Source organism: Pan troglodytes, chromosome 1 (genome assembly GCF_028858775.2).
Source record: "Pan troglodytes isolate AG18354 chromosome 1, NHGRI_mPanTro3-v2.0_pri, whole genome shotgun sequence".
Classification (NCBI taxonomy): Eukaryota; Metazoa; Chordata; class Mammalia; order Primates; family Hominidae; genus Pan; species Pan troglodytes.
Genome location: NC_072398.2, coordinates 161,738,920 through 161,754,747, shown reverse-complemented (window position 1 = coordinate 161,754,747; position 15,828 = coordinate 161,738,920). Strand labels below are relative to the sequence as shown.

The 15,828-nt window shown below is 37.9% G+C and overlaps 2 long non-coding RNA genes across 2 annotated transcripts in view; one reads left to right on the top strand and one right to left on the bottom strand.

Annotated features, from left to right (window-relative positions):
* The window catches only part of LOC129143951 (uncharacterized), a 34,072-nt gene extending 25,360 nt beyond the window's left edge, over nt 1-8,712 (bottom strand). Inside the window, exons 1-2 of the long non-coding RNA XR_008547943.1 lie at nt 8,347-8,712; nt 2,653-2,727 (exon numbers count right to left, since the gene is read on the bottom strand). This is a non-coding gene — a long non-coding RNA (uncharacterized LOC129143951). The remainder of the gene's footprint in view (nt 1-2,652; nt 2,728-8,346) is intronic.
* LOC104001190 (uncharacterized) overlaps nt 1-15,828 on the top strand; it is a 412,866-nt gene that overhangs the window by 184,873 nt on the left and 212,165 nt on the right. The gene's annotated exons all lie outside the window — the stretch shown is intronic.

Genomic DNA, 15,828 nt, shown 5'->3' with positions numbered 1-15,828 from the left:
CAAATTAGAATTTTTCCTGTTATGATTACATTATGCTGTTCAAAGGGAGAGGGAATGTGTGAGGATGTTACATTCAAGTGACTACATGTTCAAAGCTCTTGGGTACATAAAAATAAATTAGCTTGGGAAAGGACATAATGTTCAGGCTGCCCTTGAAAAATCTAAGATTGGCGAGTAGCTGTTTTCACAGGAAAAGTTGTTCACCACTTGCTTTCCTATCCCCATGCCACTCTCCCCATGCTTGCAGACGTCTTCCAGTTGCAAAAATCATGTTATTTCTCCCATTTCTCAAAAACTTCATGAAAGCCCTCCAATATCTAACATCAAACGGTTTTTTCCGGCCGGGCGCGGTGGCTCACGTCTGTAATCCTAGCACTTTGAGAGGCCGAGGCAGGCGGATCACGAGGTCAGGAGATCGAGACCATCCTGGCTAACATGGTGAAACACCATCTCTACTGAAAATACAAAAAAAAATTAGCCGGGCGTGGTGGCGGGCGCCTGTAGTCCCAGCTACTCCGGAGGCTGAGGCAAGAGAATGGCGTGAACCCGGGAGGCGGAGCTTGCAGTGAGCCGAGATCGCGCCACTGCACTCCAGCCTGGGCGACAGAGCGAGACTCTGTCTCAAAACAAACAAACAAAAAAAAAAAACCTGTTTTTTCACCTCCAACATTCCACTCATTATATTTCATCATATATATTTCTTCTAAGCAGTCCTTCTCTTATGCTCTGCCTCAATCTTTTAGAAAATATTTTGCTATAAAATTATCATCCTTCACCATCCAGGCTGTCTTCTCCTCTGTGAAGCTTTCCTTGGTTATCCAGACACAGTGAGCCTTTGCTTGCTGTGCTTCTCTTCAGTAACTAACTTTGACTTCATGAGCAAGTACTATAGCTGTTATATAGTTGTTAATGTCTACTTTTCCAGTGACTATAAGCACCATGGGGCCAGACACCATGTTTCATTCCATGTTTTAGTTTTTTGTCAGCCCTTTGCAGAGTGCCATGGTAGTTATGTGCAAGAGCAGCTTAAAATAATGAAATTTCAAATGTTTTAGCAGTTCTGTTAATAGAATTAGGATTCAATTAATCTTAGTTCTTGATATTAATATCAGTCATTTTTTTTGGGGGGGGGGTGGGGACAGAGTTGCACTCTTGTTGTCCAGGCTGGATTGCAATGGCACAACCTCAGCTCACTGCAACCTCCACCTCCTGGGTTCAAGCAATTCTCCTGCCTCAGCCTACCGAGTAGCTGGGTTTACACACACCCACTACCACACCTGGCTAATTTTTTGTATTATTAGTAGAGATATGGCATCATCGTGTTAGCCAGGCTGGTCTCGAACTCCTGACCTCAGGTGTTCCACCCGCTTCGGCCTCCCAAAGTGCTGAGATTACAGGCATGAGCCACCGCCCCAGGCCTATCAGTAATTTTAACACAAAACCACAGGGGCTGAATTTTTTTTTCTTAATTCAATTTTCCCTATTATCTAACTATGCATTGAAGTATGATCCAGAAGTCTGGGGAAGACCTGGTCCTAATTCTTCCCAATTTATGTAGCATATTCAAAGGGTGAGCAGAACATAGGTGCCTACACATGGATCTAAATATCCTTGAAAAAGCTTCTATTTCATTCTCTTTGTTCCACGGTCTGGTTGCAAGATCCAAAGATTTTAGATTTGAATACAGGGCACTATGGTTTGAATATGTCCTCCAAAGTTCATGAATTGGAAGCTTAATCCCCAATGCAACAGTTTTGAGGGCAGGGCCTTTCAAAGGTGATTAGATTCATGAGGAATCTGCCCTCATGAATGGATTTATGTGATTATCACTGGAGTGGGTTTGTTGTAAAAGCAAGATAACCTCCCACCCCTTGCTCTCTTGAGCTCTCTTGTACTTCTGCCTTCCGCTATGGGATGACACAGCATGAAAAACTTTTGCCAGTTGTGGGTCCCTCCACCTTGGACTTCCAGCCTCCAGAACTGTAAGAAATCTCTCTTCTTTATAAATTATCCAGTCTGTCTATTCTGACATAGTAGCACAAAATGCACTAAGACAAGAGGGAATTTTCAAGGTGCAGCGCATCACATAACTAATGAGCATTTATAGAGTTCTTGATGTCTCCATACAAAGATGCTGTGAAAGAACAAATGATTTTTCTTCATAGCTTCACTTAATTTCTTTTCATTCATAGTTATTTGTGCCAAAGGTAACAGGCTTTATCTTTATTCTTACTCTCTAATAGTGTTCAGCTTTATTAAAACAAGCTGTTCTCCAGAAGAATAATTTTATGGGACTTTAGAACCCCACATCACATAGAACTATAACAAAACAAATCTTTGATAAAATATAATTCTTATAATTTAAAAAAATAATTTTTTTAACATGGATGAAGCTGGAATCCATCATTCTGAGCAAACTATCACAAGGACAGAAAACCAAACACCGCATGTTCTCACTCATAGGTGGGAATTGCACAATGAGAACACTTGGACACAGGGTGGGGAACATCACATTTCATTTTTATTGGCATTTCTGGAATGATTAGCCACATTGGAACATTTTTAATTTACTGGAATTTAATGGGTCTATCAAGTAACTGTATGGCAAATGGCCATTTTAAGGTAGACTTGGCAATTCCCCATTTTGCTTACATACATCATTGAGTCTATAAGCTGTAAGCTGCAGGTTTGATCCTCATTGTGAAGGCAGCTTAACTCCTGAAAAAGCTAAGAGGCAAGATTTTTTAAAATGAAAAAATGAATAAATGAAAATAAATAAGTTAGCAAAGTGTTAATTGCAATGAAAAATCTATAGGTATTACTGTGCTGTTAAGGTCAACATATTGTTATGAGCTAAACTGTATCCCCTCAAAAATTATATAGTGAAGCCCTAACCTCTGGTATCTTAAAATGCGACTGTATTTAAAGATAGGGCCTTTAAGAGGTGATTCAGTCAAGTGAGGCCGTTAGAGTGGGCCCTAATGCAATCTGAATGGTGTCCTTATTAGAGAAAATTTGAACATGCACAGAAAGAGAGAGAGAGAGAGTGACTGGGGCTGTGCAAACACACAGAAGAAACACCAGGACTACATTAGGACAAAGGACAAGGTGGCCACCCACAAGCCAAAGAGAGAGGCCACAGAAGAAACAAAACCTGCCAATACCTTGATCTTGTACTTCTAGCTTCCAGAACTGTGACAAAACATATTACTTTTGTTTACGCCACCCAGTTGGGTATTTTGTCATGATAACCCTAGCAAACCAGCACACTTATTTCACACTAAGGTAGACTACCATCCATTGGAGTAAGACTTCCTGGCCTCTCTTACTACCTCTTTATCTGATTGGTACTTAGGGAAATAAGCTGAGAATGCATGGCTTGACCCTTCTCTTATAGCTTCTTTAGTTTTTTATTTGCTTGTCTCCAAAGAATACATGCTCCTCTCTGCTGCTGGCCAGAGCAGGTACTGGCCTTAGGCATCTCAGTTGCTCTCTCCTTTCTTTGCCCTTGGAAGCCACCTGCCTGCTGTGAGCATGCTTTCTGTTCTTCTCATTCCTGCTGTGAGTTTTATACTGGTAATCTCTTCCCCTGAGGAGAGAAGGCTGCTGTCTTCCAGTGCTGCCCAGGACTGGGTGTTTATATTTGCCTAATAAGGGGGTACAGTTTTTAAAATCTCACTGTTACCCCAAACAACATTCTTAAGAGCTAATTATTTAAGTCATTAATTAAACTGACTTTTTGTCTCCATCTGATTACTACTTTCTTTATTTCCTTTTGATTCGAGGTGGGTTGGAAAGGGATATACTTCATTTTATCTTCAAACCTCAACATAAAAGAAATTAAACACCAAATTGGAATAATCCTATAGGACTCTGGATCTGCTTGTGATAAATAATTTATTATGCACTAATTGATTATGGTCCCAAAGCTACACAAGCCAATGAACGAACTACTTATAGACATACTCTGACTCTTCTCAACTAGAAATGACTGGTTGGTTGGTTTTTTTCAATATCCCACCTAAAAATCAAGTTTCCGGTTTGTGCTTTTTCTTAATATTTTATTCTCTTATCTGTTCTCTGGGTTTTGGACATTTTATTACTAATCCACTTTTTCCAAAGGTAAACAACAAGCTCAAGAAGAAGGAGGGCTACAAGCAGCCCAATTTATACCTGGTTGGCTGTTCTGCTAAGAGACTTGATTTTAGTAAAAAGAGAAATACTGGCTTACCAGTGCTGTTGAATTATCCAAGCTATAAAATTAATATAATAATACTACTTGTAATTGGATTCACTGAGGATGTATTATGTGCCAGTATGTGTGCCTTATAGCAGAAGTCTAAGTGCGGCACATGCATTGTCTAACTTAATTCTTATAACAACTTTTGATGAAAAGAGGTGCAGGGGCTTAAAGTATCTTGTGAAATTTCACCCAATTGGCAAGCAATGGAGTTGAGAATTAAACTTGGGCTTTCTCATTCCAAAGTCTGTGTTCATCACAACTTACCACTTGCTCTATGCCAGGAATAAGCATTGAGAGCCACTAAAAATTTTTCAATCAGGGGAAGAAATATACCAATTTGGGAAGTCACGGTCATCTGGAGAAGATTGACTGCTCAACAAGTGACTTCTTTCGTTTCACATTTTTAAAAAAGGAAGATTTTGAGTCATAATTTATAGATCTTCTCTCATTTTTTCCCTAAAAGTACACCTACATTTTCCTTCTTTCGTAAAATAGAAGAAAATGGTGATTTAGCCATTACTATAGTTGCTTTAAGCAAATTAGTGGCTCTTGAATCACATTTTATAGTTCAACAAACCAAAAAGTCAAACTGATTTTGCCAGAAACATAATCTTAAAAGATTTTTAAGTGTTTTAAGATTCCTAAGTAGACTGTCTTAGAAAACAAATGCTAAAATTAAATTACTTGGCAAAACTAAATTCATATATGAGAGCTAACCTAAAAGTTACCCTGCACAAACAAGTAACAATAGGGGCATTTTATATTAAACTTTGTTTACAGAACAAAAATTCCCACTTGGTTCTTCTTTCTTATAAATAAATTTCCCAAGTATTAGCACATTTTTAAAATTGCCATTGGAATCATGCTATTCTCTATTAAAATCTAAATCTAGATCATGTGAAAATAACAGTGTAAGTAAAAGTGAGTCTTATTTCATGTGCTAGATGAGCTAAGTATAGTTCTCAAAATGCATATTCTCTGATAAGATGGTCACTCACAAAAAAATAAAAAAAAACATCAAATATGATATGAAGACCTCCAAAACCATGTGCAGGGAAATTTAGTGAGTATTAATGATATTCTAAAAGAGATGCTAGACTTGTTAGTGGTGAGCAAGGATGCTTAGATCATGCTAATGTTAAAACCTAACAGATTTCCTAAATGCCTTTCATGTTGAGGTGAGATTCCTGTTTCCATGGCAACCTGCAGTGAGTTAAGAAGGGTACTGTTAAACTGTATGGCAGTTTTGCTTAGTCTCTCTGAAAGAAAAATATCAGAAGAAACCATTTCTCTACTCATGATTGTAATCAGAGATCCTCCGCCCCCAACCACAAGCTTCTATTGCTGTTCCTGAAGAAGATATTAAGGGCAGTAAATCAGAAATCTATTTAATGATCTACTATGCTCTGCATGAGCTGCAGACCCTTTGCTGGTCCAAAAATCACATTTGCAGCAAATTAACATTGGCAAGTCTATAGGAAGGGATCAAAACAAATAAAGATGCCAAATAATGAGCAGGAGAAATAATAGGAAAATATCTATGATGCCTTGATTCCTAGAGACTGCTTTACATGTGTTAAAACAGCTTCCTTTAGGGTAGTGCCTCACTCTCCTGTTTTTGAAACTCTGCTATTCTTTGCATTTGAGAAATGAAAATATAATGAATATTTCTGTTGTTCTGCAAGGAATCCAAATCAAAGCTCTGACAAGAAATATCCACCCACATGTTTGCTTCGGTTTTTCCTAATACACTCATTACCCTGCGCGAAGCTCAAGACCAAGTGATCTCACCCAGAATGACAGAGGCAGCAGGTCTACTGGCAATTATCCCAGTGTATTCAATGGGAACAGTGCAACTGAAAATCAAAGATCCTGAAACAGGGCATCTGCTACTCAGAGAAACTCAAAGTCAATTTTTAAAACTACATCTATTTTGCTGTCATAAAACACTTGTAGCTAACATTTATTGCACACCTATGAGTACCAGTCATTATGCTAAATATTTTATATGCAGCATCTTAGTGATTGTCATAAAACCACAAAAGATAGGAATTACAAATATTATATCTGGTTTTACAAATGAGAAAATTGCCTAAGATCACACCTATTCTAGGAACATTTTTAAAGTAATCAGAGGTAGACTTGGAGGCTGCCTCTCCCTCCCTTTTAAGCATTCTTCTGCTGTTTAAAAATTAATTAATTTTTAATTTACAAATGTATACATACATGCCTTTAGGAGTCATTCCAGCATCTTAACTGAGTAAAGCAGTCTGGCAGGCATGGAAAGACAATAGAGCCTGGTGGGGACTTAGGCAGTTGGAGTTCACATGTCCCAGCTTCTGCTGAGGTTGATCATGCAGAAATGTGGGTTCAGTGTGACCAGATTTTATTTCTTTTCAAGACAACCCACTCATCCCAATTTTCAAGTGAAATTTACACATTTAAAAAATGGGTACCATGAAAAAAGTGTGAGAACCAAGAGGAAGATCTGCCCCAGGCTGCCTGATTGTTTTCTCTGTGTTAGAAATTATTCATCCTTCTCTCCAAAAACAAAAGTATTTCAAAAGAAGATTCCCCCACCACCATGAAAACATAACACAAGGCCAAAATTTAGCAAGGCAGTAGGAGTGGGAAAATTCTAGGTTTTGGTGAGCCTTTTTGGTAAGTAAAATGAAAAGAATAGTTGCATAAATAGAATCTAAGGGTAGTGCCTCTTTCCAATTTTAATTTTATTTACTGAATTTCTCACAGAAACTTAATGCTTTCCCTTTTATTCAATGTTGTATATTTTATATCAAACAATTGAAGCAAAGCAGAATTCCATTTACTCTTTAATTAAATGAAATAACATTATTAAAAAACATGTTCTATAATTTGGTTCTGTGTGATGATGCAAGTGGCAAGTTTAATTTCATTCAACTGAATGACAGCAATAATCATACAGAATAGAGATGAGTAATTTAGATTTTCAAAGCTCCTGTTCTTGAAGTTACCCTAAGTGTCAAAAGTAGGAACACTCTTCAAGGTATACTGTACACCTCCCCCAGCAACAGCTCCTTTCAGACAGCAAGCAAGAATGAAGCTGAAGATAACACTGGAAAATGTTTACCATTGATTCCCTTAATACATTTACTTTTGATGACAGAGGGGCAAATTACATGACTATTTTTATATATAGGAAAGAAAAACTAAATCTGACCCCCTGTTTTAACTTAACTGTTTCATTAACACGACAATGAACAACAAAATCCCTTCTTGGGAAGAAGGTGTGGATATGTATGTTCAATACATTTGCTAGATATTTTCTAAAGCAATGTTACTGTTACATTAAACATTAACAAATTATTTTATTGGAATATTGGTGTTATGTGATTTTCCACATTATTTTACTACAGTCATTAATTGACCAAATGAAAGACCCAAAGTTACACGAAAGTGAGCATGACTATAAAAATAAATTTGAGTGCTCACAGTGGTCCAGCAACACCTGTGACAATTTATAAATATGGCCCCACAATGATATTTCAGGGATTTTTTTCCTAACCTTACAAAGCTATAAAGAGAGACTGTAAAGCAACCAAGCTCAAGCGCTTTTTGGCATTAATAGCAGATGATCAGACCTAATGAATCCTTGAAATGCAAGCACATATGGGTGTAGGTAAAAATTTGTTTCTAGGAATCTGAATTTGAGGGCCATGGCAAGGCATCGGAATAAATATCTGAATCTGCATTTCCCTTCATTTGCACACTGTACTTCCCATTGACCTTTGTTACTAAACAATAATGATGTTAGAGGGGTAATGCTGTTTATATGTTTTCTTATTTAATCTACACAACTCTCAGAGATAGTGATTGTTATCTCGATGTTACAGAGTAGGAGACTTGTGCCCAAAGAGCTGAAGTAATTGACCTAAGAATCTAATGAGGAAGGGCCAGAGCAAAGACACAAAGCCACCCTTTTTCATGCCAATGCCCCCGTAATTCCAATATTAGAATCCTACTACTGTATTATTATTGTGGCACTGTGAATCCAGGACTTCACCGAGTTCCAGAGAGCTAAATAGGCTGAGAGAGCTACTCCATCATTTGAGAAACAATCTTACCTGTAAAATGTCAATAATGCCTTTGCCTTGTCAATTCCATGGGATTATCGTGAAGATCAAAGGAGTAAATGTGTATGTTAATGAGATTTCAGCAGTAGAGATCACCAACAAACAAACTGTTAAATGACATCATTGGTTCATCCCGTCAGTTAAATAGAGGAGTATTTACTTTGCAAGAGGCAATAAATGATATTCCTTTTCTCTTACGATTTGAAACAATCCAGAGACAGACATGAGAGCTAGGCAGAAAGAGATCAAACTATGAGTATGAGAAGGTAACAGCATGGAGAACATGGCTTAGATGTGTGGTAACAGTGGAATTCCTCATTGTTCCTGCACTCTAGTTTAGGTCTCTGAATAAACAAACAGACGGAAATCTAAATTTTTGGAGAACTCCCTTACTCTGTCGCCCAGGCTGGAGTGCAGTGGTGCCATCTCGGCTCACTGCAAGCTCCGCCTCCCGGGTTCATGCCATTCTCCTGCCTCAGCCTCCCGAGTAGCTGGGACTACAGGCGCCCGCCGCCACGCCCGACTAATTTTTTTTGTATTTTTAGTAGAAACCGCGTTTCACCGTGTCAGCCAGGACAGTTTCAATCTCCTGACCTCGTGATCCGCCTGCCTTGACCTCCCAAAGTGCTGGGATTACAGGCGAGAGCCACCACGCCCGACCAGAACTCCCTTGCTCTTTATCAGCAACATACTGGCCTGAGGAAAAGAGGGCAGAAAGAAAGGGAATCCCTCACATTTAGGACTATTGGACTAGGTGAGCTCCACTTGATACAAAATCATGGACTGAAGGCTCTACTTGCTTTTCCTACTAACCTGCTGGGAAAAATGAGGGACGGGGCTAAAAGTATGGAGGGTTTAGGAATAAGCTCTCCTAATGTAAATCAGATTAGTGGATGACAAAAATCTCCCAAATAGTAATCTCAGTCTCAACTGTGTATTTGTTGTGGGATCATAGGCCACTATTTCAGTCTAAATAAAAACAAGTAATGAACACCGAAACTTGACTAAGGCAAGTGATAAGATCATCATGTTTAAGACTATGAAAAGACTCTGCTTAAGACAAAACTTCCCAGACTGTATCCCATTATTCAGTTTGCCCTTCTAGTTCCTGATCAATTAAATATGTTGGCATTTATTGCGCATCTGCAGTGTACATTCCTTTTAATCGTTCTTCTCCTCTTCCCTAAACAGAATTAAAGAGTGTGTTAGGAATAAGGATAGATGGAAATTTAGCTTTACTGAGAGCCAGTTGGAAAAATTTTAACTGAAAATATCTCAGAATAGTTGTCACTCTGAATTTGGTCTCATTCTTTCCCTCTAGTCTCACTTTCCCAAGCTGCCTCCCACATACACACATTGTCACACAACTTGTGCCCCAAACATATTATGCTTCCCACAATCACCCAAGAACTCCAAGCTCCTTCATACATGCAACATTTTGCATTTCTCATTCCCTTTGTCCAACATGCCATAATGTCTCTTTGTTGAACAATGAACTCTTGCTCATTTTTGAAGATTGAGCCTATGAGTTACTACCTCAAGAAAGCTTTCTATGACTCCCAGAGTTCAACCACTGTTCATTTCTCTGTTATAGCACTTACCATGTTCTATGTGTAGCAGGATGTTGTACCTAAGTCAGGCTCCGTGCATTATTAATGGGTTGATGGACACAATTTGCATATTTTGGATGAGACTTTTAGTTTTTTGGCTAAAGGAGAAGGAAATGTTGTGTTTTTGTTTCACTGGTTGTTTCACGCTCTTGAGAGATAAACAGAAATGGAAAATAATGAAGCATATTTCCCTGCCTAATTCCTTGAATAGGTTGTTGACTTTTTAGAGGGAAGAGTGACAGTCATGGCTGGAGACTGTTTTTCTGAAAGTCTGTGAGACCCTGGACATTGATGGCTCTGTTTCAGACACCATATTGATTAAACTCAACTAAGACCAAAGCAGGGGCAATTTTCCTACCCCACTCTGGCACAGAAAAGCAGAGTGGCTTAGGAACAACATCAACAGTAACAGTGAAGTTCCCACCAGCAATTTTATAAGAACAGGACAATGTTATTCCTCTCCTCCTGTGGCTTGCTATATTAACGTGTCTACCATAAAGTCCCTGCAGCTGATAGATCAGTTTATGTACTAGAAGAACCACGCACTGGCTATTTCTAGGAATCTTTGGAGATGTTTCAAAGGAGGCAGAACAGTTGAGTGGCCAGGTGGGTGACAGAGCAGGGCTGGAAATTCGACGGACACGGAGTTACATATTCTATGGAGCATTAAAGGTTAGCACACAGCTGGGTAGCTTTCATTGCCTATGTGATTACTATCATAATTGTTTTCTTGCATATCTATATATTCTTATATGTTGTGCACTTCTTCTGTTCAGAAACAATGTCTTGATAACCAAAGTTTTGCACTTTATCCAGTAGGCACTCCATGCATGAGTGTTCAATGAAAAAATGAATGGAAATAAATTAAATCAAAGCACAGAGGTGATCGTTGCTTTGAGCAAGTATTGTTTACAATCACACATACTATTCTTTATGTAGCATGAATCCTTGTAAAGTTACCTAGAATCATGAAACAGCAACATGAAACTGAGAAAGCTGCTAGACTTGAACATCTTACCAAAGCAAAGCAACCCACACTATTCTACATTCATATTTTGTAAGCCACACAATTTTCTCCACTATTAAATGGCGTTTCACCCCCAGAATAAGAGTAGTATAATAGTTAAAAGTGCAGTTTAGAGTAAAATTGCCTGGGTTGAATATTCAGTCTGCTACTCTCAAGCCATGTGACAATGGCTCTCTATAATTCAATTATCTCATTTGTAAAACAGTAAGAATAATAGTACCTACCTTATAGGACTACTATGAGTATTAAATAGTTATAATTAAAGTGTTGATAACAGTTTTGGCACATGGTAAGCATTCATCAGGCATTAGCCAGAGTAGATATTGGTTTACTGAATGCTATTTCACTTAGTAAGGTCTTGCCTTGGCCCAAAAGGTAGTGATTTTAGCCACTTACTCAGCTCAGATTTTCTATACATCAGTTTCATTTTTGTAATATTGAGGCTAGGACTGAATGGACAGATTGAACATTGGCGATAGCACATGTTAAAAATTTGGGGTAGAAAGGTGTTTTAAAATACCTATTTGTACTGGAGCCACATTTCCTATTCTGTGGAGGGAAAATAAAAGCCAAATGCTTTTTCAAACTTTGTCCTTGGCCTTTTCTCTTTTATTTTAACATTGCCCCAACCACTCATGATTATTGAACTCCTGTGGAGAGCCTGGTTTCCTAGTGATATGTGTACTCACACATTTGCAAGCCCATAAATTGACCGATCAGTAGGTGAGAACAACTCATTCCAATTTGACCATTACTGAGTCCTAGACAGTTGCAATTAGAACTCTAACAATTGCTATACGAGAACACCCAGGGAAAAGTTTACAGCAAAGGAGCACAGAGATATTTAGGAAACATGTGGAGTCATAATGAAAAATAAGAATTTGTGTTGAGAAAATGCATATTAAATAAGGAGAACAGTTTCTGCTCACTGGCGATGTGCCCATTTCTTTTGCGGGTAGCATGGGATGCTGTTTTGCCCTTGATGGATCATGTTTTAGTAATTGCAGTGTCAGTCCACTTGAAACACCTTGCTGTGAGTCAGAGATGACTATGAACTCAGCAGAAGTCATGGTGTTCTGAAAAGTCAGGCACGATAAACACAGGTTTTGTAGAAGACTGGGGAGGTGTGGAAGTTAGATTTCAAAGGAGGCCAAATAAGTGTGCTCAGTTTTGCAAGTGAAATTGTTGTCAGTCACTTTTGTGCATTGCCTTTTTCTCTGCAGAACATGAATTCCAAGAGAGATAATCCAAATTCCTATTTTTTGTTATACGTCAGCCTTGTTTGCCGTATTATTGAGACTGCAATTTATCTTCATCAGGCTGTATTTACAGTAGTACCATGTGTTGCAAAATATAGCAGGTTTTTATTATTATTGGTTTTATGATGGGACCATATTGAAAAGGGGCCCTTAAGAAACTTGAACACTTGGAAAGAGATATTTGCCTTTTGCTGCATGACTAGTTTTCGTTCTCTCTAATTTCTCATCACATTACTTCAACATTTTCAAGCCTTCAGTGTTTTGCCATTTCCCTTAGGAAATGTTGTGAAGATAAAATACAGGAAAAGTTGCAAGATAAAATACAGGGCACCCAGTTAAATTTGAATTTCAAATAAACAATGAATACTTTTTCAGCATAAGTATGCCCCATATATTGCAAGTGTTATATGACACATACTTGTACTAAAAAAATTTTTGTTTTTTATCTCAAATTCAAATTAAACTGGTAATCTTATATTTTTATTTGCTTAATCTGGCAAACCTGCCTTTGGACAAAAGTCTTAAATCCATAGCTACATAGAATACAGTGTTTCTCCTGTATACAGTTCCAATTTCATTAAAAGCCACTCACACTCCACCTTTTGTGCTCCAACCATATTCAGCTTAGTTCATTAAATATACAGCCACGTGGCTCACGATGATGTTTCAATCAATGGAAGACCCTATATATGATGGTGGTGCCATAAGATTAAAATGGAGCTGAAAAATTCCTATCACGTAACAGCACCATAGCCATCCTAATGTTATAGAGCCATGCATTACTCATGTGTTTGTGGTGATGCTAGTGTAAATGAACTTACTGCACTGCCAATCATATAAAAGTATAGCACATGGCACATACAATTATCTTCAGTATATAATACTGGGTAATGATAATAAATGACTATGTTACTTGTTTATGTATTTACTGTACTATACTCTTTATCATTATTTTACTATGATCCTTCTACTTATTAAAAAAAAAAGTTAACTGCAAAACAGCCTCAGGCAGGTCCTTCAGGAGGTATTCCAGAAGAAAGTATTATTATCATAGGAGATGACAGCTCCATGTGTGTTATTGTTCCTGATGACCTTCCAGTGGGATACGATATGGAGGTGGAAGGCAGTGATATTGATGATCCTGACATGGTATAGGCCTAGACAAATGTGTGTGTTTGTGCCTTAGTTTTTTTTTAAGTTTAAAAAATAAATTAAAAATTTTTAAAATAGGAAAAAGCTTATAGAATAAGAATATAAAGAAAAATTTTTTGTACAGCCATACAACGTTTGTGTTTTAAGCTTAGTGTTATACAAAAGAGTTAAGAAATTTAAAAAATTAAAAAGTTTATAAAGTGAAAAGTTACAGTAAGGTAAGCTTAATTTATTGAAGAAAGAAAAAACATTTTAAATAAATTTAGCAAAGTCTAAAGTAAACAGTGTTTACAAAGTCTGCAGTAGTATACAATAAGTAATGTCCTAGGCCTTCACATTCATTTACAATTCACTCACTGACTGACACAGAGAGATTTCCAGTCCTGCAAGCTCCAGTCATGTATGTGTTCCATACAAGTATACCTTTTTTTTAAATCTTTTGTACCACAATTTTAGTGTACCTTTTCTATGCTTAGATATGTTTAGATACACAAATACTTCCTAGACTACAGGTTTGTAGTCTAGGAGCAATAAGCTATACTATGTAGCATAGGTGTGTAGCAGGCTATACCATGTAGGTTTGTGTAAGTACAGTCTATGATGTTTGCACAAGTACTAAATTGCCCAGTGATGCATTTCTCAGAATATATTCCTGTCCTTAGGTAACTCATGATTGTATTATATGTTCTCTGTGCCATGCCTTTACAATGCTATCCTCTTAGCCTAGACAATTCCTACTTCCACCACCAACAACCTATTTATTTGCCCAGCCAACTGATATTTGTTCAAATCTTTGAAAGTTTCATTAGGAAGACCAATTTTTCAGTCTTGTCCTAGTTAGGATTTTAGTGGAATAATAACCCTACCAGCACTTTGGGAGGCCAAGGCGGGTGGATCACTTGATGTCAGGAGTTTGAGACAAGCCTGGTCAACATGGTGAAAATCTGTCTCCACTAAAAATACAAAAATTAGCTGGGCATGGTGGTGCATGCCTGTAATCCCAGCTACTTGGTTGGGAGGCTGAGGTAGGAGAATCACTTGAACCTGGGAGGCGGAGGTTGCAGTGAGCTAAGATGGCGCCACTCTACTCCAGTCTGGGCAACAGAGTGGGACTCCATCTCAAAAACAAACAAACAAAAAAACTCTGTGTTGACCTCTTAAATTTGGATTCAGTTGAGAAATAAGGCATAGAGGACAAACAGAAAGAATTCAAAATTGACTAAAGAATATGATTATAAATTTGCAGCCAGATAGACCTCTACTTTCCTTGAATTTGACCTAATCTCCCAAATTGGAGGCCTTAAGAGGCAAAACAAAAAGTCTGAGTTGAGTGTTTTCTCCCTAACTGATGAGTCAGATAAGTCACTCTTCCTTCCTTGGGGCTGGAGAGAAACTTGGAGGCTTTCTGCTCTAGCTTTCCTTTGAAGGGAGTTGAGTGGAAATTATCTCTGCTCTCCACTCTGACTTTGAAAAATTGGGAATGTGAAATAAGTGCGTATCCACCAGATAAAAATCTGGCCACCAGATTTTTATTCCCTTAATAAGATTATCCATTAGGTCTATGGTCAACTATTGGTGTGGCCAGTTCATTAGTGGGAGGTAAGGATGGTCATGCTATTAACTTCATGAAGTCACTTCACCATATAGACGGCTGATCTTCTGTGATTCTTCCAGGCAACTGGTGGGCAGGGTAGCTTTGCCCTCTAGAAGACCCTGAAATGGGTCAGAATTGAATTAACTTGGAATTCCTTCTGAATTCTGAGTAGAGCATACATTCTTTATTTAATTTTACATCCTGATTTATGTCTAGCCATGTTGTCTAGGAATAATCCTAAAAAATGTAAATTTGAATAAAATCATCTATTATGAAGAACGTGAGTAAAAAAGGAAGTCTAATAATTACATCTCTTTTTCTAAATGTTAAGACCTAACAAAGTGCAAAATACGCTTAGTCATGATCAGTCACTTTCTTCTTCTGCTTAATCTTAACACAGAGGCATCCCCAGTTTGAGAACTGTGTGGAGTTGGGATAGGGTAGATAGGCACCTGGGCTATGTTCTGCTAAATAGTATAGTTTCTGAGGCAGGCTCACAGTGGAAATAATCCAGACCAAACCCTCTCATAGGCCATGATTTTTCTAATATTTTGACACAAAAGACTGTTATAACATCAACCTCACCTTATAAAATTAAAAACTCAAGTCAAATCTAGCCTCTATAGAAATATTGTTCCCAAAACCCAGTACTCTATATTATACAGGTCCATGAAACTGTTAATGGAAATGAGTACAGATATTCAGTAATTGAGGGAAAGAGGAGACATACAGGGAAATATTGTCTTTGAGTCTGACCAGGTTGCATGCAGCTCATGTCAGTTATAGGAAGGCTACAGCCCATAAAAATTAAACTTAAGAAAAATCTCCCAT